We start from the raw sequence: 24534 nt of genomic DNA on the forward strand, positions 1-24534 counted from the left end.
GTGATCCTTTTAAACCTCATTTTTTTTAAAATCCTATAAGACAATATGCTTATTCTGTCTGCTTAACAGTGCTGCTGTGATGATCAGTGAAAGGTAATGGATGTAAAATGATTTGTAAACTGTAAAGCACTCCACAGATGTAATAGAATATCGTTATTCTACCCACATATGATTGGCAGACAGTTTACTATATTATAATTTATACCATCTGGTTTATTTATGTTTCTTAGCAAATTTTTTCTTATAGCAAAAATAAAATGGGTTTATTCTGGAAATTTTGTAAATACTAAAAAGCAAAAAAAAGGGAAACTAAAATTACCTTTAATTTTATCATCAAGAAATAATCACTACTAACTTCCATATGTTTGAGATATACATGCGATTTATATATTACATATTTATATATAGATGATTATCTAAAATAGATATTATGGCTATTTTCCCAAATCATTAAATATTTTTCTATAACATCATTTATTATTTGTAATGGAAGAGAGTTACAGATTGAAGACTGAAGAAGTGAAGTAAAAACTCAATTAGAAGTATTTGTATAAACTCATAGTGAATTTTCATTTTTAAAAAATTACATATTTCCGAGCTTCCCTGGTGGCGCAGTGGTTGAGAGTCCGCCTGCCGATGCAGGGGACACGGGTTTGTGCCCCGGTCCGGGAAGATCCCACATGCCGCAGAGCGGCTGGGCCCGTGAGCCATGGCCGCTGAGCCTGCGCATCCGGAGCCTGTGCTCCGCAATGGGAGAGGCCACAACAGTGAGAGGCCCACATACTGCAAAACAAAAACAAACAAAAAATTACATATTTACTAAACCTGCCAATTGAAAAAAAGCTAGAGACAATACTAACCCAGTAGCAATGAGCAACACCTAGTAGCAATAGTATGGTTTCTAAATACCATTTCCCACTAAAAAGAACCAGGGGTCCTTAAAAAAAATGGATGATTTCAGGTCTGGCTTAGGATAGACACAAGATGAGCCTGGAGCACCTTATTATTCCGAAAAAAAGGAGGCTATCAAGGACTTGGGAGTCAATAAGAAGATGTTCCCACCAACCAGAGATGGGGCAACTGAACGTCAATATGAATAATAACTGAAATGAATAAAAATACATCAAATATATTTAAATACGTGAGCTCATAATGACTCTTAAAAAGAAAAAAAAAAACTTCATTGCTTATCTCTGAAGGATGCTAGAGAACTAACTCATTCTTTGGAAACCTGGTAAATAAAAGGAAAGAAACAAACGTGCATCTTGCCTTTTCAGGTAAGAAAAGAGTTCATGAGAGGAAGTATCTCTTTATCAAAGTATTCCAGTTAAAAGTGAAAAAGGAATGCTCGAATTAGAATATGACCAGTTTACAACCTCTAATGAAATGATGAATCTAGTCTAGGAACACCAAAGACTGCTAACATCACAAAGACAGGTGGAGGTACACAGCACCATCTAGGAAGCAGTCTTGCCCAAAAGAATGAACTCAGGCTTCTAGAATTTACTACCAGTTTATAGGAAATATAAAATGTAGAAGAACATGTTAAACCAGAAGAGTGCAATCAGTAAACTCAGATTACGGGAAACTACATGATAAACAACCTGTTCTCTTTCACAAGTAATGTGCAATTGGGGAAAAATAGATGGAGGAAAACCTGTAGCTCAAAAGAGACTTAAGAGATACCTCAGCCAATTGCAGTGCATGGAGTTTATTTGGATCCTAATGCAAAAATAACTGGAAAAAAAAAGACTTATGAAACAATCAGGACAGTTTGAACAGTGACTAGACAGTTGATGACATTAAGAAATTATTTTTTTTAATGTAATAATATATTGTGTTTTTTTTAAAAAAATAGTTCATATATTTTAGAGCTATCTACTGAAATAATTATGGACAAAATGAAATGGTGCCTGGGATTTCCTTCAAAATAATGGGGGAGGGAGTAAATGGGAAGAGGTATAAGTAAAGCAAGATTAAGGATTAATCTCTACAATATACAAACAGCTCATGCAGCTCAATATCAAAAAAACAAACAACCCAATTAAAAAATGGGCAGAAGACCTAAACAGACATTTCACCAAATAAGACATACAGATGGCCAAGAGGCACATGAAAAGATGCTCAACATCACTAATTATTAGAATTGCAAATCAAAACTACAATGAGGTATCACCTCACACGGGTCAGAATGGCCATTATCAAAAAAATCTAGAAACAATAAATGCTGGAAAGGGTGTGGTGAAAGGGAACCCTCCTGCACTGTTGGTGGGAATGTAAATTAATACAACCACTATGGAGAACAGTATGGAGGTTCCTTAAAAAACTACAAATAGAACTACTATATGACCCAGCAATCCCACTACTGGGCATATACCCTGAGAAAACCATAATTCAAAAAGAGTCATGTACCAAAATGTTCATTGCAGCTCTATTTACAATAGCCAGGACATGGAAGCAACCTAAATGTCCATCGACAGATGAATGGATAAAGAAGATGTGGCACATATGTACAGTGGAATATTAGCCATAAAAAGAAACGAAACTGAGTTATTTGTAGTGAGGTGGATGGACCTAGAGTCTGTCATACAGAGTGAGGTAATTCAGAAAGAGAAAAACAAATACCGTATGCTAACGCATATATATTCAACCTAAAAAAAAAAAAAGTGGTACTGATGAACCTAGTGGCAGGGCAGGAATAAAGACATAGACATAGAGAATGGACTTGAGGACACGGTGGGGAGGAGGGGGAAGCTGGGGTGAAGTGAGAGTAGCATGGACATATACACACTACCAAATGTAAAATAGATAGCTAGCGGGGAAGCAGCTGCATAGCACAGGTCAGCTCGGTGCTTTGCAACGACCTAGAGGGGTGGGATAGGGAGGGTGGTAGGGAGGCTCCAGAGGGAGGGGATATGGGGACATATGTATGCATATGGCTGATTCACTTTGTTGTATAGCAGAAACTAACACAGTATTGTGAAGCAATTATATTCCAATAAAGATCTATCAAAACAAACAAAAAATAAAACAAGTTTGGCTGTTTATTAATAATAATTGAAACTAGGTGATGGGTAGAGCCTGTTCACCAAACTTTATATTTGTTTGGAATTTTCCTTAATAAGTTTCCTTAATAAGTCACAAAAATATTAATTGTGAATCCTTTCCAAGTTCATTACATATTCTTCTACACCATGATCTATAATAGCTGTGTAATAGCTCATCATACTACGATGTACCGTAATACATTTGATCATTTACTAATCGTTTGACAATTAAGATGGTTTCCAATCTGTCACTATTACTACTGATAAAACTCTTACATAATTCTTTGTGTCCATCCATGATTATTTTAATTAACTCTATTAAATGTAGACATAGATTCCTGGGTTGAAAGCCCCACACAGTGGAAGGCTTTTGTTAAATATTGCTAAATTATCTTTCAGAAAGGTTGTGTCAATATATAACCATTGGCAGTATAGGAAGAGTAACTATTTTCTGAGTATGTCATTTTTGTCTTATACATTTCTCATTTGATACGTAAAAAGAAAAAACTCTCAGTGTTCTCGTATCTTGCATTTCTTGGAGTTATAAGTGAGTTAAATATACATCATTTGTTTAGCTTTGTACTTTTTTAGTAAAGTAGCTTTTTATGTCCTTTTCCAACTTTTCTACTGAGATGTCTTTTTCTTATATGTTTGTAAAACCTCATTATATATTAAGGACAGTAGCACTTTTTCATATATGTTTCACATATTTCCACAACGTTTTGTTGTTCTTTTGATTTTTCTCTTGGTTTTATAAGTATAAAATTTTCCAAATTTTTTATATAGTCAAATTTTTAACATTTTCCTTTATGACATTTTCCTTTTCATGACTCACTTAAAAAGATCTTTATCCATCTCCAAATGATGTAAATTCTCATCTATGTTTCCTTCTAGAACTTTCATATTTTCTCTTTTTACTATTCAGTGTGAAAAGTTTTAAAGTGATACCGAAAGGGATGGGGATCTAACTCCCCTCAACCCCCAAATGGTTTGTCAGTTACCACAGCACTGTTAATTGAAATTGAAATGTTCATCCTTTTCCAACTGATCTGAAACTTCAACATCCTTTGGATTGCTTCTTTTTAAGAGTGAACAGACTTGATAGTGAGAATATAATTTAATTCACTTATTTAACGTTTTGGGGATGGTACCTGATCTTACGTTAATTTATTGAGATTTATTTAAATGAATGTATCATAATCACTGTGATCCTTGTGGTTAAGTTCAAAGGGTCCATCCCTATAATGAAGTAGTTTGCAACCATAAAAAAGAACGAGGAGGCAGCTATTTCCAAGACATATTGTTAAATGGAAAAAGCAGTATGCAGAACAGAACAGAACAGTGTGTGCTTATTTGGGAATTAACATTAATGCCACTCCTTGCATCCCACAGCCTAATCAGCCCTAGAAATACCAGATTACAATCTGATTTGGGAGTAGTAATAGAACTTAGTTTGTAGGACTGTCATAAGGCTTAAGTGTATGGATCTGCGTAAAGAACTGGGTCAGGGCCTGGCATCACAGTCATTGGAATCACCCTACAGAGGCTTTGGTTATTTAGTGGAAGACTTTGTGGTTGCTTTTTTGTTTGCTTTGTTTGTTATATTCCTGATTACTCCTGGACCAATGGCCACGGCCCTCTGGACCCACGTGCAGTTCTAAGGCTGCAGACATCCAAGACTAGGAAATGGATCTGATTTAGCTTTGCAGAAGACCAGCAGCTGCCACCTGATCTACCTGGTGTGCAAAAAAAAGGCAAATCCACAAGAGTGGCAAAGAAGTCTGTTAGGCAAATGATGAGAAAAGAGGACAAAAATTGTCAAGAAAGGAGGATGCATCCTCTTTTGGAAAGTACCACATGGCATTCAGCATGCAGGAGGAAAGCTTTAGGAGAGCTCCTTCTGAGGAAACCATTGCCGCCAGCTCTCAGAAAGGGATGTCAGCTGATACAGCGCCTCTCTGCTGTGAAAGTAGGGGCTGACCTAATCAGAGAGGATGCTTCCACTGTGGAATTTTGCCAGCTCATCACCTTTGACCATAACAGATGCTGCTTTTTTCTGATGAGCGTTTTCCCTGCTATCTGGGAGCAAATGTCAGTGAAGGAACACAATCAGAACCATTACATGCTCATCTGCACCTCAGCCCCACTACCAGAACCACATGGCTCAAGGCAGAGTTGGTGTGGGTTGGAATAAATGCATGTAAAATACCCATCTTTTACAAGGGCATGTGTATACATACTCACAGGCCCTCTACCACTTTAAGGGGATGGGAGCCTACGTTCATTCATTCATTTCACAAATACTTATTGAACACCTACTTTTGCACCAAGCATTGTGCTTGGTCATCGTAACAGTGACCAAGACACTCCTGGAAATTACATTGCAAGTTGGGCAGGTGTTCAAAAAACTAAGTAGAACAATTGCATACACAAATAATTGCAGCTTGTGAAACGTGATGTAGGATATAAATGGGGCACAATCATGGAGAGCAATGGGATGGCCTCTTCTAGACAAGATTAACCATACCATAAGATGTACTGCAGTTCATGGAGAGCTCACTTCCTTGCTGGTATCGTTAATTCCATCCATCCATCCATCCAATACCATATGGTGGCTATGAGCCTGGACACAGAACAATCCAAGTTGGAATCTGGCTTTGCCATGTATCAGCCATGTGACCTTGGACAAATTGCCTTCTCCATGTCTCAGTTTTCTCACCTACAGCATAGGGATAATAATCGTATCTACCACATGGTGTTGCTCTAAAATTTAAATGAGGAAATACCCTTTGCTCCGTCCTGGGCACAGTGCTTAATACATGCTAGATATTTTGTTATTAGCATTTGTTTTTTCACTCAGGGAAGGAATATTTACTAAGAACCTCTAAGTGCCAAATACTCTGTTGCAGTGGAGGTGAGGAGAGAGAGACAAGAACCAACCATTTCTCTAAAAGAGAAAATTTCTGTGAATCCAAGCAGAGGCTTTCCCCTTCTTTTCTAGCAGACACATTCAAAAGTCATCGTTTACCCCTACACACCAGCTTTTAATTTCCATCATACAGAAAGACAGCTCTCTGCGCAAACTGTCAGAGAATAACACCTAGCCTCACCTCTTGGTTTTTAAAAATGGGGTTGTGCTGGGAAAGGCACTGGCCTGGGAATTCTGAGAACTGGGTTCCCATTCTGATTCTATTGAGCCGGAACCACATAAGCCTCAGTTTATTCACCCTCCCTCCCAAGTTATCTTGAGGATATGATGAGGTAACAAACCTTGGACGCCCCAGAGCCACACAGAAGGCTTTCCAAGAACGTCCCTGTTCTTCCTTTAGTTTTAGCCACTGCTCTTCCTCTCTGGGTCCCCATTCTTCCCTGTAAACTTCAAATAACAGGATCCCAGTCAGGATGGATGCAAGGCTTGAGTGAATCAACAGATGTGGAGGGCCTTTCAAAAGGGGAAAGGGCTGTGCTGTGGAAGGTGTTATTATTGGGTTGGGGAACCTAGCCACGTAGTAGATATTTCCATGAGATGAAAAATCACAGATGCTGAGGGAACCTAACCAGGGTACCATTTACAGCAACCTTTCCAAAGAATAAGAGCATCCTCTGGTCTGCACTTTTCTCTCTAATTGTGAACACTTGATGGTGCTTATCAGTGGGTATCCAAATCCTATGCAACCAGCTTGCGTATTTGATGTAGTATCAGACAACAGGCACGAAGCATTGTGCCCCTACCTGCCTCCTTACTTGAAACACCTGCTTTAGAAACAATTTTACAGTAACTGCTGGACTATGAAGTGTTTTTGCAAATAAATACATTTCCTAATTAAAACTTGCCCTTTAAAGAAGCACATTTTCTTGGCCCCATTATAGGTTTTCTTCTCCTTGTAACATATCACAGAATCAGTAAGGGCAATGCAAACATCTCTAATATATACAGTTTCAACAGCTCTAATAACGTATCTGCCTGCCTGAAACACCTTCTCCCCCTCTTCAGCCCAGCTGATAATTTCCCCTGATTTGTTAAATGCTCTCTTATTTCACTCTCAAAGATAAAGCTTAAAGGCAGTTAGTCTACAGTAGGAGTGGGAAGGGTGGATTGAAAAGGGATAAAGTGGAAGGCGGGGTCACAGCCGTCTTCCATTTTGTTAATGATGGATTTTTATTGTTTGTTATGAAAATAATGAATGTTCATTGTGGGAAAGTTAGAAAGTTTCAAAAAAGCATGAAGAAGAATATATATTACTCATAACCCTATCACCCAGAGGCAACCATTGTTAATAATTGCCATGATTTTTTTTCAGATTTTTCTCCATGATGATTTTTATGTAGTTAACAGTTTTGAACTCTGCCTCTTAAAAAATTTACATGCTAACCTTGGCATTTTCCCATGGCATAAAAAACTCTGCAAAAGAGAAAAACTTTAGAGTGGCTGCATAATATTTCAACAAGGCTGTCCCCCAATTTACTTATCCTAGTTGATCATTTAGGCTGTTTCCATTTTTTCCCTTCATTACACATAATGTGCTACTACGATATCTAATCTGTGTTGTTGTTGTTTTTTTTTTTTTTTTTTCTGGTTAATACATGGGACTGGCCATTTGGAGAGTGTTAGGTTGAATTTTACAGCAGTGTAAAATGCTCTGTGGAACAGAGGAGCTGTATAGGAGAATCTCAAGCTAGCTGTAGTTAGATTACAAGATGGTAACAACTGACCTTACTTTTCTTTCTAAAACCTCCACTTCCTCCTGAATTTCTCTGGACGTCGAAGTGACTAGAGCCACCCTCCATCCAGGTACCCAAGCTTGAGAATTAGGAGTCACTTTGGATTTCTCCTTGCCCAGCCCATCCAACCAGGCACCAAAATCTGTTCGTTTTACAACCTCCATTTCTCTCAAATGTCTCCTCCCCTCTCCAACCTCACTGCAATTGCCTTAGTGTACTTAAATGACCTAAATGAGCATCTCCGGTCTTCCCAAGCTACTCCCTTTAACTCATTTCTCCACTGTGCTGTTAAGATCACCTTTTTCAAATACACTTAAAATCACTTGCCTCTTCTTACTAAAAGCCTTTAATAACTAATTTCTTGCTCCCCACACACCCAGCACCTGAGCTTTCAGGATGCATGAGATCCTCAGCTTCCTTGAGGCCCCTTCAAGAACCAACCCTACCTACTGCTCTAGACTCTACCCCAGGCATTCCCTTCACAGGCCAACTCCATGGCCTTAGTGAGTGTCTCATGCTTTTGTCCACGTCCTTGTACTGTTACCTTTACTTAAAAAGCACCTCCCCTCCCTTCATGATCTAGCAAACTTTCTTGCCTTCAAAACTCAGCTTGAATGCCACCTCCTACAGGAAGTCTTCCTTTACCCACAAAAATTTGCTTGGGCATCCTTCTGTGCTCACACTCTGCCCATTTCTTGGGCAGAAACCCACCAACCACACTGTGCCTCCCCTTGAAGGGTGGGGATTGGGCTTTGTTCATCTTTTTAACCACTAAATACTTCAGTCAGGTATTTCCTAAAAAAAAAGGATAGTCTCCTACATAACCACAGTAATTATCAAAACCAGGAACTTAACATTGATACAAACTGTTATCTAATCTACAGACCTTATTTTAATTTAACCAGCTGTCCCATTAATGTCCCAATCTAGGACCACATGTTGCATTTATCGCTATGACAACTAAACTGGTCCTTTAATCTGGAACTGTCTAGAGTCTTTGTCTTTCAAGACTTTGCTATTTTTGAAGAGTACATGACAGTTATTTCCCTGAATGGTCCTCAGTTTGCATTTGTCTGATGTATCTTCATGATTTGACTCAGGTTATTCATTTTTGGCAGGAATACCACAGAAGAGATGTGATGTCCCTGTCAGTGCATCACACATCAGGAGGCATATGATGTCTGTCTGCCATATTCCTAATGATGCTGACCTAGTAATTACTTGATTAAGGTGGATTGGCCAGATTTTTCAACTATAAAGTTAATGTTTTCCCCTTTGAAGTTAATCAAAGATACTTTGAGACTATGCAGAATATCTTGTTTCTCATGATACTTTCATCTACTACTTTTATCATTTGGGCCTCTGCTTTCTCATTGGTCAAATGAGGTGCACAGAATGAAAAGTGAATTCCAAAATTTTCACTCTCAAGGATCCCTTTATTCCACCCCCTACTGCTCCATGGACGTCATATTTTGAAAGATTTTTGTCCACCAAACAAGTGGCATTTCTCAAGGTCTATGTGACTCATTTTCCTATTACACCTTTGTCACACATGTCTACTGCACTGTATACTCACCAAGGCAGGGCCCATTTGCCTCCCTACTGGATGCCAAGAGCCAGTCAGAGTGCCAACCACAGAGTAAGTGGTCAACAGATTTTTGTCAAAGGACTGAATCTGACTGCCAATCCCAGCTTATCCCCAGCATTTGATGTCTGCAGTGAGGACACCAAGTTGATAAATATTATCCAAAGGCAGAGACTCGACATTTCAGTTAGTCTCAGAGGCGTTGTCACTGGTCAGTGTTCAGTGATCATGAACATTTTAAAAACAGATTGAACAAAGTGTGTGGAAATCTCTCACCCATTCCTCCCCTCATCCCTGACTTTCTGGAAAGCCTCAGTTAGATGTTGAAAGGGTGTTCCAGCTCCCCAAGTTTATACTGTAATCTCTGATGCCTCTGTAATCAGTGGATGGCTACTGGCTAGACAGTATCCTGACCACACAATCCAGATTTTAAAATATCCTCGACCTTGTTTCACATTTTTATGACATTAGCATTGTCACACTTCCTCCTTCATTAAGCGCTGGAGATCATGGAGATATAATGTAGCGGAAGATCATGAAGGGAGTTTTAAAAAGGGATGGGAGGGAAGGAAACTAACATTAATGGAGTATCTCCTGTATGTCCAGAGCTTTCTTTCCTTTGTTCTCTCTTTTAATCCTCACCATAACCATCCATTTTACAGATGAGAAGACTGAGGCTGGATAAAGAGTAATGGCCTGCACGAAGTCATACAGTTAGCATGCAGCAGGGCTGGGGTGAGAATTTCTTCCCTAAGCCCCAGCAAGTTGCCACTGCACCAAGCTGCCTCTCCCATCATATAAAAATGCCCTTCTCTTGCATTGTGCTGGCGATCACGATCTAGACAGGCGAAGGACAGAAACCTCTTGGACCACATTCACTGCAGGTATTCTTTAAATGATTGTTATCGCGAGTCAGTAGCTGTTACCATGGCTCTGGGGAAGTTGTCCGAAGAAGGAGGGCCTTTCTTTGGGCGTCTTGCGTGCCTGAGGAAGGAACTCTAGTTCTCAGCTTTTTCTTACCTCTGGCTGTGCTGAAGCAGCAAGGGCGAGAGAGACGTCCCTGCAAAAGTGTTGCGGGCGTGAAATAACAACAGGGAGTCGGCTGGGAGCGGGGCCACGCGCCCAAGAGAGACCCAGGGACAGGCGATGGGGGGAAGGAAAGGAGACCAGAAAACACTGCAGAGAGACGGGGGAGAAGGCCAAAGCGGGAGGAAATAGAACAAAGGGCAAGAGGAGAAGAAGTCGAGAAAAGTTGGGACAAGGGAGGAGAAAGTTTGAGAAAGGGGGCGAGAGAGCAAGCGAGGACGGTGAAAGTAAAGAGGAGACCGAGAAAGTGAACTGAGAGAACTCGGAGAATTCGAGAACGAAAAGGAAATAGGAAGGAGAGAAGACGGAGAACGAAGCGGAGAGAAAAGAGGGAAGGGGAGAGGGGAAGACGTCAGAAAGAACAGACAGACTGGGCTGGCCGAGAGGCGGGTGAGTGGCCCCGGGAGGACGCGCATCACCTGCGTGGCGCCCCCCGGTGCAGTGGTGCGGTCCTGCTCCCTTCGTCTGTGAGCCGCGGCTCGCCCAGCCTCCTAGGATTGGCTCCAGCCTCCCATTCATGTAACCTGCGTGTGCGTGTACGTGTGTGTGTGAGTGTGTGTGGTGTGTGTCTCGCTCGCCCTCTCCGTCTGTGTGTAGAGAGCGAGGGTTGGGGACGGAGGCAGGCAGGCGAGCAGGCAGGGAGGGGAAGAAGAGGAGGGAAGCTATTAAACACACACACACTCACACACGCGCGCGCGCACACACCCGCCCCAACCCCCCAAAAGCCTCGGGATTGCAGCTGTTTCATGTGGGGCAGCAGTGCTGGTAGGGACGCCGGCCGGGAGCGGCCGGGAGCCGGAGCCAGGAGTGCGCGCGGGGCTGGAGACTTGCTGGGGCTTCGCTCCCTGCGGGAGCTATTGTTGGTCTCGCTGGAGCTGAGCGCAGAGCCGGGACCTGCTCCTTCCTGGGCGTCCTGCTCGGGCACGCGGAGCCGAGGAGCCTCGCCGCCGAGAGCGAGAGGAGCCACCGGCGCGGCGCCTTGCCTCTCTGCCGCCCTCCTCCCCGCTTCTCCGGCGGTGGCAGCCTACAGCCACGGTAAGGCGGCGCGATCCGTTCTACGGAAAAGCGCCTTTGGGGACCGCGGCGGCGCCTCGTCCGCTCTCAATACTCTCTGCGCTCGTTAGCTGGGGCAGGGTCGGAGCAGCTCGCGAGGATGCCCAGGGTTCCGGGAGAGGCTCGCCCGCTCCCCCGGCCCGCACCGGGGGAGGCAGGGGGGACGGCAGGGGCGCGGGTTGCCGGTGAGGCGAGTCGGTCTGGAGCCCCGAGCCTCTACCGCGCAGCCCCCGGAGCTCGCCGCGGACTGGAGCCTGGGAGCCAGGGCTAGGGGAGAGCAGGGAGGTGGGCGCGGGCCGAGGTTCGTCGGCCTCGCCCGGATCCCCTTCCCCAGCCTGGCCCCAGCGCCCGCAGCCACTCTGCAGAACCGCCCGCCCCAGGGCCTCGGCGGGCGCTGGAGGAGCCCGCGAGGCGGCGCCGGGCTCCGGGGCTGCAGCCTGCCTTGAGGGGCAAGCGCCGGCTGCGGCGGCCCCGCACGCGCTGCGGTTGGAGGGAAGAACTGGGAGAAGCGACCCCTGCCTCGCGCCCTCTGCAGCCGGCGCGGCGCTCCTCTCTCCTAGCCTGCCGCGGTGTCCACCTTCCCCTCGGAGCGAGTTGAGGCTGCAGCCGCCGGGTGGACACGCGGAACGCTCGTGTGTGTGTGTGTGTGTGTGTGAGAGAGAGAGAGAGAGAGAGAGAGAGAGAGAGGGAGAGAGAGAGATCGCTTGTACCCCCAGCTTCGGGGAAATGTGCTCTGGAATGAAATGTGATCACCGAGCTCCTTAGTCATTTTCTTCGCGATTTAAATATGCAGTTTTTATACTGGAGGAGCAGACGGGAAGGTGGTCTCGAGGAGAGTGTGTGTGTGTGTGTGTGTGTGTGTGTGTACACGCAACCAGGGAATCACAGTCAACTACTGGGGCGAGGGGAGGTTCAACTGGTGAGTCCTCGTTAGCTGGGCAGTAGGGTGGGCTTTGCTGGCCGCTGCCCTCCCTTCTCTGCCCTGCCTACGCCTAGGCGAGGTTTGAAAGTACTGGAAATTCAACTGCGTGGTCTCTAACTTTGGAAACTGGCTCCCCTTTCAGGGCGAGACGTTAAAGTGATTTGTGCACCCTGGTCCATGTGGACGAGGGTATTATTACTCAGGTGGCTTACGTATCCCTCTTCAGAATCGCGGCAATCCCCCGCCCGGTCCCTCACCCCCTCCTACCACCAGCCCTGGCGAGGTTTGTAGAGATGCAGCTATCTGTAAGCCACCAATGCGGCGAAAGCGGCGCGGAGAGACAGCCTGGGTTTTGCCGGGTCCTGCTTGCAGTCTTGGTATTTGACTAGACCACGAGATCGCTGCGCTACTTTTGGAAGGCGGCTGCGGGGCACACTCGGGATTCGAGCGCCGGGCTGAAAGGGTGCTCATGTGCTGAGCTGTGCGGCCGCGCACGCCGGGAGATCTGCCAAATGGCATCGCGGGCAATTACATAAACTGCCTCAGTGATTACCGGGAACCGTGATGCGAGCCCCCTGTTCGCGAAAGACAAGCCCGAAAGTTTGCCTGCTTGAGGAATGTAAGTACCGGGGCGCTCCTATCCCGGGACCAGACAAGGGAGCCGCCTCGCCACTCCTGCCACGGGCGTTGGGTGCCGATGCTGCTGTCCCTAAAGGACCGGAGATCGAGGCAGGGACTGGGAAAAGGATCTGGGATTGATCAGAGAGAAAAAGCCGGTCAGAACTCAGGATCCATTGAGTTTACAGGGCCCAAGCCTCCCCTTGGGGGTGTTGGGAGGCCTTCCAGGGAATGCTGTATGAGGAAACTGGCTTTGTGTCCTGGGGAACCCCAAAGGCCCTTTTCTCTGCTTCTCCGAGCGCCTCCTCCCCATCTGCCACACGCAGTTCCCTTCATGTTTAGAAACCTGCCCGCTATGCCTGGTCCCCCGCGCCCCCCGAGATGCCAAGCATCCCAGCAATGCAGGCCCACTCTGGCGCGGGGTTCGGAGGGAGAGTGCTGGCCTCTGCCAGAGCCCGCCACCACCAGGTACCTATTCCTGGTTTCCTGGGCTAGGCCGGCTTTGATGGAATGGGGACGGGTGCCGAGTATGGCTTCCGTCCCCCTCGCTTCTCTGCTACGCGGACAGCAATTTGCTTCTGTTTTGTTTATTCTCCACATCTCGCTGCTGCCCTTTGCCGCCTGCAGCACATTGATGGTCTTTGATAGAGAAACCATAGTAGAGTGTTTTTAAATCTTATTTTTCGCCCATAGCGGGATAAGCAGCCCCAGACCTGCCAGTGCCCTGCAGATCGCTGAAGCCAGGGGCACAGTGGCCCTGAGCTCCCTCCTCCCGCAGGCGGGGGGTGGGGGCGTGCACGGGTGGGGAATTTTTGTTTTTGCCACATTCCATCTTCCGGAAACCTCGGATCCCCTCCCCCCCGCCCCCCGCCGAAATGTCGGGTCTGTCTGAGTGTGTTCCGCGCTGTAAAATAAATCCTCCCTCCCGCAGACCTGTGGGGCCGTTCGGATTTCCTGCCACTGCCAGGATCCTTAACAATGCGATTGCAAAGCTCTTGCTCGGCTGGGAAAAATCCCCAGGTGCCGGCCGGCCTCGCCTTGACCTTGCTGAAGGCGCCTTTAACCCGGCTGCCTGCCGGGCTGGGGCCGGGCCGCGGGGGTCCGGGAAGGTGGAGGGCGCCCTGGAGGGGCTGGGTTCGCTCCCGGGGCAGGACGGGAATCGGGTCGCGGCGGGGCGGCCGCGGGGAGGGTATGGGGCTCCGCAGCAACCTGTTTCCCTGCGCTCAGGGGCGGCGCACTCCCGCCCCTCGCCTCGGCGCTGGCCCCGCGCTACCCTCCTCCCCGCCGCCCTCAGGCAGCCTCCGGGGGTCCACGGTGGGCTGCGCGGGTCGAGGCCCAGTCGCGCTCCCCCAGACGCCTGCCCGTGCTCCCCGGCTTGAGGCTCCTCAGCGAGCCGAGCCGCAGTCCGCGCGAGCTGGGCCGCTGGGTGGGCGGGGCCGGGGCGGGAAACCCGAGCCGAGACCGCCGCGTTCCAGGCCAAGTTCCAGCCCGCGGCGCGGAGTGCAGGCGGCGCGTCCCTCCCCTTTCCTCGCCCGGCCCTCCACCCTCACCACCCCCGGCGCGCTCCCGGCGCCCTGCCGCTGAGCTTTGCCGGGAGCTCTCTTCGCCAAAGTTACAAGAGATGTTTTCACAGGTGGTGGCAGTGGAAGCGCGCGCGCGCTCGAGTGTGTGTTCGCGCGCGCGCCTGGGAGGGGAGGTGCGCGGCGAGGCCAGTCATCTGGCAAAGGAGATTCCTCTCTTTGTAGGCGTTAGAAGGGCGCGTTGAGAAGCAATCTGTTTTCTCTGGTGACGGTGAGGATGGGAAGTCCTTTCACCTGGTGGAATTGGAACAGTCGGAGCTGACTTTCCTGAGGTGAATGTGTGTCTCCTCTCGGCCCTGCTTTGCGAATGTTTGGATATTTGGACGTCCCCACGTTCTTCAGGACTTAGGATGGAGACGTTCATATAGTTTTAGGGGACTAATTCAGGGAAGGTTTTGTTCCTACCACGTGTCTTTGAGTGGGGGCAGTGTGCAGGTTGGTGTGTGAGTTCGCCATCTTCTGTGGTGGGGAAGTTGTCAGGGACGGAGAGGTTCAGTTTTCTAGAGAGGTCTCTTGGATTCATCTGTCAGCCTGCTAGTATCAAGGCCTCTCTTTTGGGGCGGAAGGGGGGTGGAATGGGGGCAGTAGGCCAGTGAATCACCCTGATGGACTGTGGGGGAAACGGGATCAGCCTTGCTCAGTGCGGGGGCCCAGGGGGCAGAATCAAGGCTCAGCCTTAAAAAGAACCATCAGAAGACAGTTCTAGAAGCGAATGGAACGATCTGGAATACGAGGTAGTGAACTCCGTAGAAACGAGTGTTGCAGTAGAAGGCTGGGTATTGTAAGGGTGGGTGATTCGGATCTCCAAAGGCTCTCTTCCAATAGATCTGACTCTAGGTCGTAGAATCTCCTCAACCCTCTCTGGTTTTGTGGCAGTAAATTGATAGGATGTGACTTTAACCCCTTAATTTTCTGGAGGGGAGTCATGACTCTGTGGCCTTAGGCAAATTACCTTTGGAACTTCAGTTCTCTTGCTTGTAAAATAGGAAGATATTGTCTGGTTTACAACACTGTAAGGATTAAGGTCCATAAAACCTCTGACATGCTGCAGGCCATTCACAGATGGTCATTCCCTCCCACCTCCTTCATCCCTTTGGAACATTGTGCATTTGAGGGTGGGGAATGGGCAGGGAACTCAACAGCCCCAGAAGAACCAGCAATATTGCATCCACAGTCTATTTAAAAACAGCTCAAATGCTTGAAACCAAAATATCTTCTCTTTTCTTAGAAAAGTCATTTCCAGTTTTGTTAGAATTTCTCCCTCATTGAGTCCTTTTTTTTCTGACAGAATTACATCGTTGTGCAGGTTGGCATGTTGCGTAACCTGATATTTCCAGATCAAAAATTACAAATATGGGAAAGAAGGTGATTAAGAATTCAAGATACTGTTGGGCAACACAAGCAAGGGACTCAGTTTGAGATGCCTGCTCACTCTTTAAATGTCATAGTTTGAAGGAAAATGAAACCTACTAAGCGCACAGTACAATCCTCACCTGGGTACTTAGCTGCCGGTATAGTTCTAATGAACGGCTGCTCTACCTGGACCCCAACCCTCCTGCTGTTCCTGTCCCAATACATTCTCCCACGTCCAGAAATGTAAAACATAAAACATAAGAACAATGGGATTTAAATCACTTCCTTGCAGGTTTGATTCCAAGAGCCTAGCAGGGTAAATCAACGTCAATTTCAGGGCCAATTTTTTTTTTTACCTGCGTTCTTACATGGTCTATCAGCCTGGCTTATTGTAACTGAAAACTAAATCGCTCCATCTTTACTGTGCGCTGACAGACTGCTATGGGGGCCACTTTGAAAGTGACACATGCCCCAGTTCCCAGGGAACCAAGCATGCGTGGATCCCTGAATTTATAGTTTTCCATAAGGAAGGCTTCTAATGAAACTGTAAATGTAGAGGCTTAGTCTTCTGTAGGTTATATATTTTTACTTTGTCACAGTTATTTTCCTGACTTTTATTGTCTTTATTCTAATTACCAAAGCAATACATGTTCACTGTAGCAAAGTAAGACAATATAGAGAAAAGCAAAAAGAAAATGTTTCACCACATTTTGGGTTGCACCTTCTCTTTCTGACTGTAGAAAAAAGTGAGATCATAGTTACAATATTTTGAATGTTTATTTTCCTTTAATGATAAAGCTTTCCATGTTATAACTTTTCCCCCAATGGCAACATTTTTAATGGCTACGTAGAACCCCAGTGCTTTAATATGGCATAATTTAGTTGAACAGTACCCAAATTTTGACTTTTCGTTTATTTTTAGTTTTTTTGTTATTATCACAAAGCAGCAGTAATTATTCTTGTACACACTGTGTAATTTTAGTATTTCCTTAAGATAAATCCCTAGAAAGTGGGATCGTAGGGTCAGAGGCATATGCCATGGTGAGACTTCTGTCACGCATGAGAAGCGGTAGGGTCTACTGTGATTTCTACTTCATTTTTTTAACCAGACTATGACAGCTTCCTTTGCAATCCCTCTTGGGAGCTTAGGTAGTAGAGGAAGGTAGGGGTGATAACAAACCTCAAGCAGGGGATTTGCATAACTTTGAGCTGTTCTGCTAAACCGTTAGGCAAATCTTTTTTCCAAGAACATTTTTCTTCGAATGAGTCTTCACTCTCTGTAGCCCTTCAGCCAGCAATGGAGTTGAAATATGTAAATATGTGTCTCTGTATTGTAGGTGGGGCTGGCTCCCTGGTGAACGACAAACAGTTCCTCAGAGAAGTGAGTGTGTCTTTGCATTTGGATTCCCCCCTGCCTTTCTTTTCTTTTCTTTTTTTTCCTTTTTTTGGTTCAGAAGCCTTAGAAGAGCTTAGTAAGGAAGCCACCCCACAGTAAGCTTATCCACCCTCCTAACCCCACCCTACCCTGCACAGCATTTATTGGGAAAGTCAGCCTAAATGTCTCACTTCATGATCCCTGGGCACAATAAAAAAAAAAAAAAAAATGCCGATATTGCTGTTTCCAAAGTGGTAGTAATTGGGCTCTACTCTTGTCCCATCCTTGCCTGGGCCAGTTCAATCTGAGGGTGTGTTTGTCAGCCTTCCTCTTTCACGTGTCAGATTTCTGTGACCCAGAAAAGATTTGTTCCCTGTGGTTAGATGCCTCGTCATCTGACAGAGGATTCCGTGCAGCCAGTGGGGGAAGTCCTGTCCTCCCATTACCAAGGTGTCCCCCGGCTCAGCAGGAGACATCAGGAGTTCCTTTAGATAGGATGCAGAGGACACCTCAGCATTGTTTGATGGTGTGGTCAAAAGGAAACCCACTTTGCTGGTCACAGACTCTGAATTCTGACAAGTGTTTAGATGCTGCCTTGATACTGATTCCACTCCAGTTTCACTAGGGAAGGTGAGAGAATATTTTTGTTCTTTGTCACATTCCAAACCTCAAATCGGGGCTTTTCTTTCATTTGGAAAACAAAAAGGAAACAGGACATCAATGTAGCAGGATCTCAAGAGCAGGTGTTCCGTGTCCCCTCGTCCCTGTCCCCTGAGTCCTGCATTTGCTTTGCCAATGGATGGTAGCCCTGTGGCCTGGGCCCACGGTAGGGAAAGCATATCAGATGCAATTGACTATTCATTATAATTGTCAAGAACCCTAGGTTTTAAGGATGTTTGTCTCATAAAGACCCCATTTTCTCGCTGTGGAATGATTGTTGATTTCTAAAAGTCTGGTCTTTGAACTCTTTGAAAGTCAAACCAAAGAGTTGGAGCTAATACTTATGGCTCCGGTAAAACACTTGCCCATTCCTGGAATCAGTTTCCCTCTCTAGAAAATTAGGTTGGGAGAGGAGAGTAGATTTGATGTTTTCTTAGGTAGTGCTTCTCAGACTTTAATATGAACACACCTTACCCAAGAATCTTGTTACAATGCAGGTTCTAATTCAGTAGGTCTGTAGTAGGTCTGAAGATTCTTGGGGCCCAAGAATCTGCATTTCTGACAAGCTCCCAGGGGATGCTTTGCTGCTGATCCATAGTCCAGCTTGGAGTAGCAGGGTTTCAAGCTGCTTCCTACTCTGACATTATTACAGAAAGTAATAATAGTGACCTCCAGATGTCAGGGGGAACGGTCTTATATTTACAGTTTGGTGTTGTAAAGGATGTGTCCGTTCTTGCCTTTGGGGCTTTGAGAATTGGCATCTTCATTTCCCCAGGCAGGGTGGGCAGGGACATTGTCAATCCTCTCATCCTGTGGTTGTCCAGGAAGTGGAAGGATGGGGTAGGAGCAAAACAGAGTGCCTTCTGTGTGTCAGGTAGCTGCTGTTCCGGGCCATGTTCTGGATGGGGAGACAAGCTCCGAAAGTCAAGCCATCCGCCCAGGGGCACACACCAAGGCCCAGCATTTGATCGTACACTTCTTGGCCCGCAAACCTTATTTTTCTTAGCGTGGCAACTTTGTAACTTTCTAGAATGCCACATGATTAAAACGGAGTGCTTAGCAAAGTGTTTCCCTTTAGAGGTGCTTTTACTGGGCCTACCTAAGAGTGGATCAAGACATTTAAAAGTTCGCATCATTATCATGCAAGCAATTAAAGCGCTTAAGAGCTTAAAAGCAATTTGTTCAAGTTGGTTAAATATCCGCCGTCCCCAGTCTTGTTTGTATTATTAATGTATTCATCAAACTGTGACATCAAAACCATGGTGAAGGTAAATTTCAGTATCTTCCGATTGGTGAAATCTTTCAAATAAAAGGACTTTGCACTGATGAGAGCCACAGTGGAAGGATCTGGTTCAGGATGGGTCAGAGAAACCAGCCTTTTACTAAATAAACCCAGCCCTGCTTTGGCCTCTGGATGAGTATTGGTCATTGAAACGTTTTATTAACGTGCAGTTATTCTGAGAACCAGTCAGCAGTGCAGCTCTTTGCAAACATTAATTAGCTGATCTTCACATCACCCCCACACGGCAGATAAATAGCATTAACCCTGCATCTGAGACAACAAACGGACACACAGCGATAAGGGTAGAAGAAGCAAACTCTTGCCTTTCAGGAAGGGTGATAGAGGTAGGTGACATTAGGGGACTCCATGAGTTTGTCACTTAATAAATACTCGGTGGTACACTAGGTGACTCCAGAGCTGTGCTGTACAAGGTGGCGGTCACTAGTCACAAGTTAAGTTAAATTTAATTAAAATTAAGTCACATTAATAATGCATTTCCTCAGTTGCACTAGCCACATTTCAAGCACTCGAGAGGATAGTGGCTCCCCTATCAGACAGCCCAGATACAGATCATTTCCATCATCGCAGAAAGTTCTTTTGGACATTGTTGGTCTAGAAGCTTGGGATAATCAAAGGCTAAGGCAAAGGTCCTTGCCCTTCTGGAACTCTCATGTAAAATAGCCTAAAAGGATACCTGATATTGGACAGCCAAGCTGTGGCTGGGTCCTTCTGGGTGGTGGGTAGGCACCCACCACGCTGGAGCTCAGACTTCAGTTCAAATCCCTGTTCATCCACATACGGGTTCTATGACTAGAGGTAGGTTATTTAAAGTCTCTGTGCCTCTTTGCAGGTTCATGCTACTATTTTTCGCTTACTAGCCAAGATTGTTTGAAAGACAATGTTAGATTCTGCAGAAGGTGCTGGGAGACAGGTATTCTCCTTTGCTGCTGGTGGAAAGCAAATTAACATACGCTTTTAGGAAAGCAATTTGGCTATAACTGTCAGTAGTCCTAGAAACACTTACTCCCCTTATCCCAGTATTCCAATTCTAGGAATCTCGCCAAAGAAAATAATCAGAGATGGGCAGAAAAGATGTAAGAATAAAAATGTTCATTGTAGTGTTATTTATAATGGTGAAAAAAGAAGAAAAACAATTGGACTGGACAAGTAAAATATGTCAGAGCCAAGCAGTGGGATATTATACAAAGATTAAATGTTGTTTCTGACATGTTTTTTGTGTCATGGGAAAATGCCACAATACAATTTATGTTTAGGAAAATACTGAACACTCTACTGTTAAATCCCAAATATATTTTTCAAAGCAGACATCTGTTGAAACAGGGCTGAAAAGAAATAGACAAAGTGTTAAAGGTTGTAACCTGTGAATTAATAGAATTTTTGATGATTTTGAGAGAATCAGTTTAGCTTTTTCCCCTAAATTTTGTGTTTTATTTTATTTTACTTTTTTTTTTTTTTTTTTTTAACTGAACTAACCTATAAAGTTTGACAACTGCGTGCCCCTCCCCCGGGGCCCTGTGCTCTCCCCTGTGCTGTGCGGTCAGGGACTCCCAGCTGTTCCTAATCTGCCCTTTCTAGCAGTTTGGAATTTCTGGCTTATCCTGTCTAGTGTTTGTCTGCCGTCAAGGCCTGGACGTGCTTCCTAGCATCCAACCTGAATTGCTCTTTACAGACCCTGAAGTCAGTTTCTACGGTGAGCGCTCCGAGGTGATTACGACTAAGCAGCCTGGAGTATTGGGGGAGAACATCAGCTTTGGAGCCCGAAAGAACTGGGTCAGACCCTGACCGTCACCTCCTGGCTGTGTGACCTCGGGCAACCCTTCTGGGCCTCAGAGTCCTCATCTGTGAAATCGGGAAAGCAGCGGAGCCCATCTCATATCACACGGCTGTGAGGATTAAGTGTTCATTCAGCAGAACACCTGGCACACACAGGTAGGTAATGACGCAGGTGACTTTGGGGCCATTGAGAACGTCAGCCACTTTGTCCCCCAGGATGCTCTCTGGAGGTTGGCAGGATCCCTACTTTCCTGATGAAGGAGTGTGGCATCTGGTGGTTGCAAGACTTGTCCCTGTCACGTGGGTTCGGGTTTGCAGAGCTGGGACTCAACCGATTCCTGGCTGATGCTGAGTCATGCGCCGTCTCCGGTACAGGCTGGCAAGCTCTGTTGCTGCCTGGGCCGTTTTCCTTTGTGTATTGGTTTCCCTGGGATGCACTTCATCCTAATCCGGTGTAAACCCCTCAACATTTCCCAGCCATACACTCGTCCCTCTCCAGGAATAAATAAAGTGGACATTCCTTTTATGCAGGTTGAATGATTATAGCAAAAAGATGCCTAACTAAAAAGTAATCCTGATAGAGTGACAGAGGCAGGGATGCTCGGCCTAGAGACACTTTCCAGGAAGTATCCAGGACGCTGTGGTCCAGCTCACTGTTTGCCCTCTTGAAAGGTCTCCTCCCACACTTCCCCTCTTGGTAGCTTGAAAGAGACCCTGGATTTGTGGATGGCCCCGCTGCCAATCCTGATACTTTATTGCTGTGGGACTTCGGCAAGTTACTTAATGTCTCCACACCTTAGTTTCCTTATACATAAATTGGGAATAATAATGATTACTGGGTAAGGATGTTGAGAGGATTATCATGCAAGAATGTGGCAGTTTTGTGAGTCCTTGTCATTGTTGAATGAGCATCGTTATTTCCAGAGCCTTCAAAGTAACTTCTTGAGGGTCACCAGAGTCATGAGTTCTTTTTCCTCCACTATGGATGGTTCTCCCAGGTACTTCAGTTAAGTACTTTTTAAAGCCATGTAAGACAGTAGTCAGTGCCAATGGATTTTGGGTTGAATTCGCTGTTCATCTCCTGGTATCTGTACGAGTTCAAGTAAGTTACTTCTCTGAGCTTTCAACGTTCTTTTTTTCATTTATAAAATGGAAACTAGAAGTCTCTACCTCAAAGTGTTGGTGTGGGGTTGGTGAAGCCTGTAGAGTGCCTCACAGGCAGCGTCTTGTGTGAATGGCAGCTCTTGGCATCGCTATTTTTCCTTCCTGTTATCTCCTCACCCACTCACCTCCTGGTCCTGTGATTCTTCCTTCCAGAGCCTTGACTGAACTGTCATCGTAGTTCAGCGGTGGACATAGGTGTGCATGTGTGTGGGGGGGCAGTCTGGGTGCTTGGGAGGGTTCAAGGAAGCCTATTCAGGTTTTTGCAGGTCAGAGTCCGAGAGGACCTCTGGCATCCCTGCCTTCTGAAAATGGAGGTGCCCGTAGAAGCCGAAAAACCATCCTGGTTCTGATTCCAGCTCTGTCCCTTTGCCACTCTGCACCAGCGTGGTCAGAATCATTCTCCACCTGCTTCTCTGAGCGGTCGGCAGGTGCTAGATTTCGAGTTCCAGCCTTGGCTGTACCTTAGCATCACCTGGGGACTCTTATCAATGACCAGCACCCCAGCCCCACCTCCGAGTGCCCTGTAACGGCTCTGGCTGGGACCCAGGCATCAGAGCTCCGCAGAGCTCCCCAGGTGATGCCAAGGTGTAGCCGAGACTGAGAAATGGTGCAGAGTGTAGAGCCTCGTGACATGTTTGTTTCCTCCCTTCTTCAAAGAAGTGTAAAGTGATCCTGTGTTGAGGAATTTATGTATGAGGCAGGTGACCTAATTTATTTGAGCCGTGGGACTACAGATATAGCAATCAAGGCTTCTTTCCCACCCCTTCCCCGGGCCTTCTGGCAAACTGGGGCATCTTCAAGGGTTAGAAAAGTAGCCTTGTCTCCCAGCCTATCCTCTTGTTCCAACACAGTTATGTTGTGAGCGCTAGAAAAGGCCTAGCCCTGGCCTGGAGATGTTGTGATACTGCTTTGACCTGGTTTTGCTCCTTTTATGTTTGTTTCTGGGCAGAGCGCCATTAACTATTCATGCACAGCTCTCCACCCAGCCAGCGGGGCCTCAGGATTCCCTGGGTAGGAAAGGGAATGCCTGATGCGGTTCCACTTCCTGTAAAAGGCTAGTGAGATGGAAGTAGCTCTTCAGGGTTGGTGCCAGAGTCCCGATATGGCCCAAAGGCTCGGAGACTCTGCACCTCTGGGTGGTTTGGGTGATTTTTACATCTTTTAGGTAATTAATATTTGCTTGAGAAATCCTCCTACTTGAGATCATCTCAAACCACACCCCACCCCCGTGCCCCAAGCTGGGAAAACATGCTGTGTTCTGGAGAGGGCCTTTGAAACTTAACATGCATGGGCACTGCCTGGGGGCTCTTCCAAGCATGGGTTCTGATTCAGTCAGCGGGAGCGTGGGCCTGAGACTCTGCATTTCTAATAAGCTCCCAGGAGATGCTGATGCTGTTTGTTGAAGGCCCACAGGTTCTAAAACCTTGATCTTCCTTCCTGCTCCCTCCTCCTTCTCATCTCCCCAAGTTCAGGACTACCGTGCGTGGAGTATCAGAGTGAGTGCAGTCCATCAGATCTGCGCATCTCTTTGTCGTATTGTGGTGGCCTCAGTGGTGGAAGCTGCAGGGGGACGCTAGACATAGTAAACACTGGCCATTTTCATAGTGTCACAGAAAGATTCCAGTTCCACGTACTACATTGTCCTCTTCAGGCTTCTTTCATGTCCTCAAACTAATTAAACCTCATGACACATTGTGGAATAGGTAGTTATTTTTATTGCTAGGATAAATATTACTTTGAAAATTTTATCACGTTTATCGTGTTTTTATTTCATGTGATTTTTTTTTTTTTTTTCTGATTACACCAGTAGTACCTGTAAACAACAGAAAATTTTAGAAACCTACGATAACCCAGAGAACACATGAAAATGACCCACGACCCTGCCAGGTAGAGGTAGCTCCTCCCAGCCTTTTGGTTTTCTCTCCAATGTTGAGTCTACATATAATCCTACTCCCCCTCCCCCGACCCCCTCCCCCACCATTTGGAGCCGATTGTACAGATTATACCAAGGTTTTGCAACCTTAGTATATCACATTTCCCCACGCCATTAAACCTTCTCTCCAAAATGACTTTAAATAGCGACGTAGTAGTCCGTCACAAGGATATGTCATTATTTGTTTAACCAAGTTCCTGTTGCTGTTTTCAGTATCTTACCACTGTCAATAATGCTGAGATCAACATTTTAATGTGCTTGTCTGTTTATTTCCTTCAGCCCAATTTCTTTACTTGAAATTGCTGGGTCAAAGTGTATGCAGCTTTTTTTTTTTTTTTTTTAAGGCTTTTGATATGTGAT

At 45.9% G+C, this 24534-nt stretch overlaps 1 protein-coding gene and 1 long non-coding RNA gene across 2 annotated transcripts in view; one reads left to right on the plus strand and one right to left on the minus strand.

Annotated features, from left to right (window-relative positions):
- The window catches only part of LOC141279338 (uncharacterized), a 19921-nt gene extending 8757 nt beyond the window's left edge, over positions 1–11164 (minus strand). The window contains exons 1-2 of the long non-coding RNA XR_012333392.1: positions 10860–11164; positions 10375–10414 (exon numbers count right to left, since the gene is read on the minus strand). This is a non-coding gene — a long non-coding RNA (uncharacterized lncRNA). The remainder of the gene's footprint in view (positions 1–10374; positions 10415–10859) is intronic.
- A 37-nt stretch (positions 11165–11201) lies between these two features.
- TENM4 (teneurin transmembrane protein 4) overlaps positions 11202–24534 on the plus strand; it is a 739181-nt gene continuing 725848 nt past the window's right edge. The window contains exons 1-3 of the mRNA XM_073808362.1: positions 11202–11475; positions 17304–17347; positions 20974–21233. The gene's annotated coding sequence lies outside the window, so the exon portion shown is untranslated. The remainder of the gene's footprint in view (positions 11476–17303; positions 17348–20973; positions 21234–24534) is intronic.

This window comes from Tursiops truncatus, chromosome 8, assembly GCF_011762595.2.
Source record: "Tursiops truncatus isolate mTurTru1 chromosome 8, mTurTru1.mat.Y, whole genome shotgun sequence".
Taxonomy (NCBI): Eukaryota; Metazoa; Chordata; class Mammalia; order Artiodactyla; family Delphinidae; genus Tursiops; species Tursiops truncatus.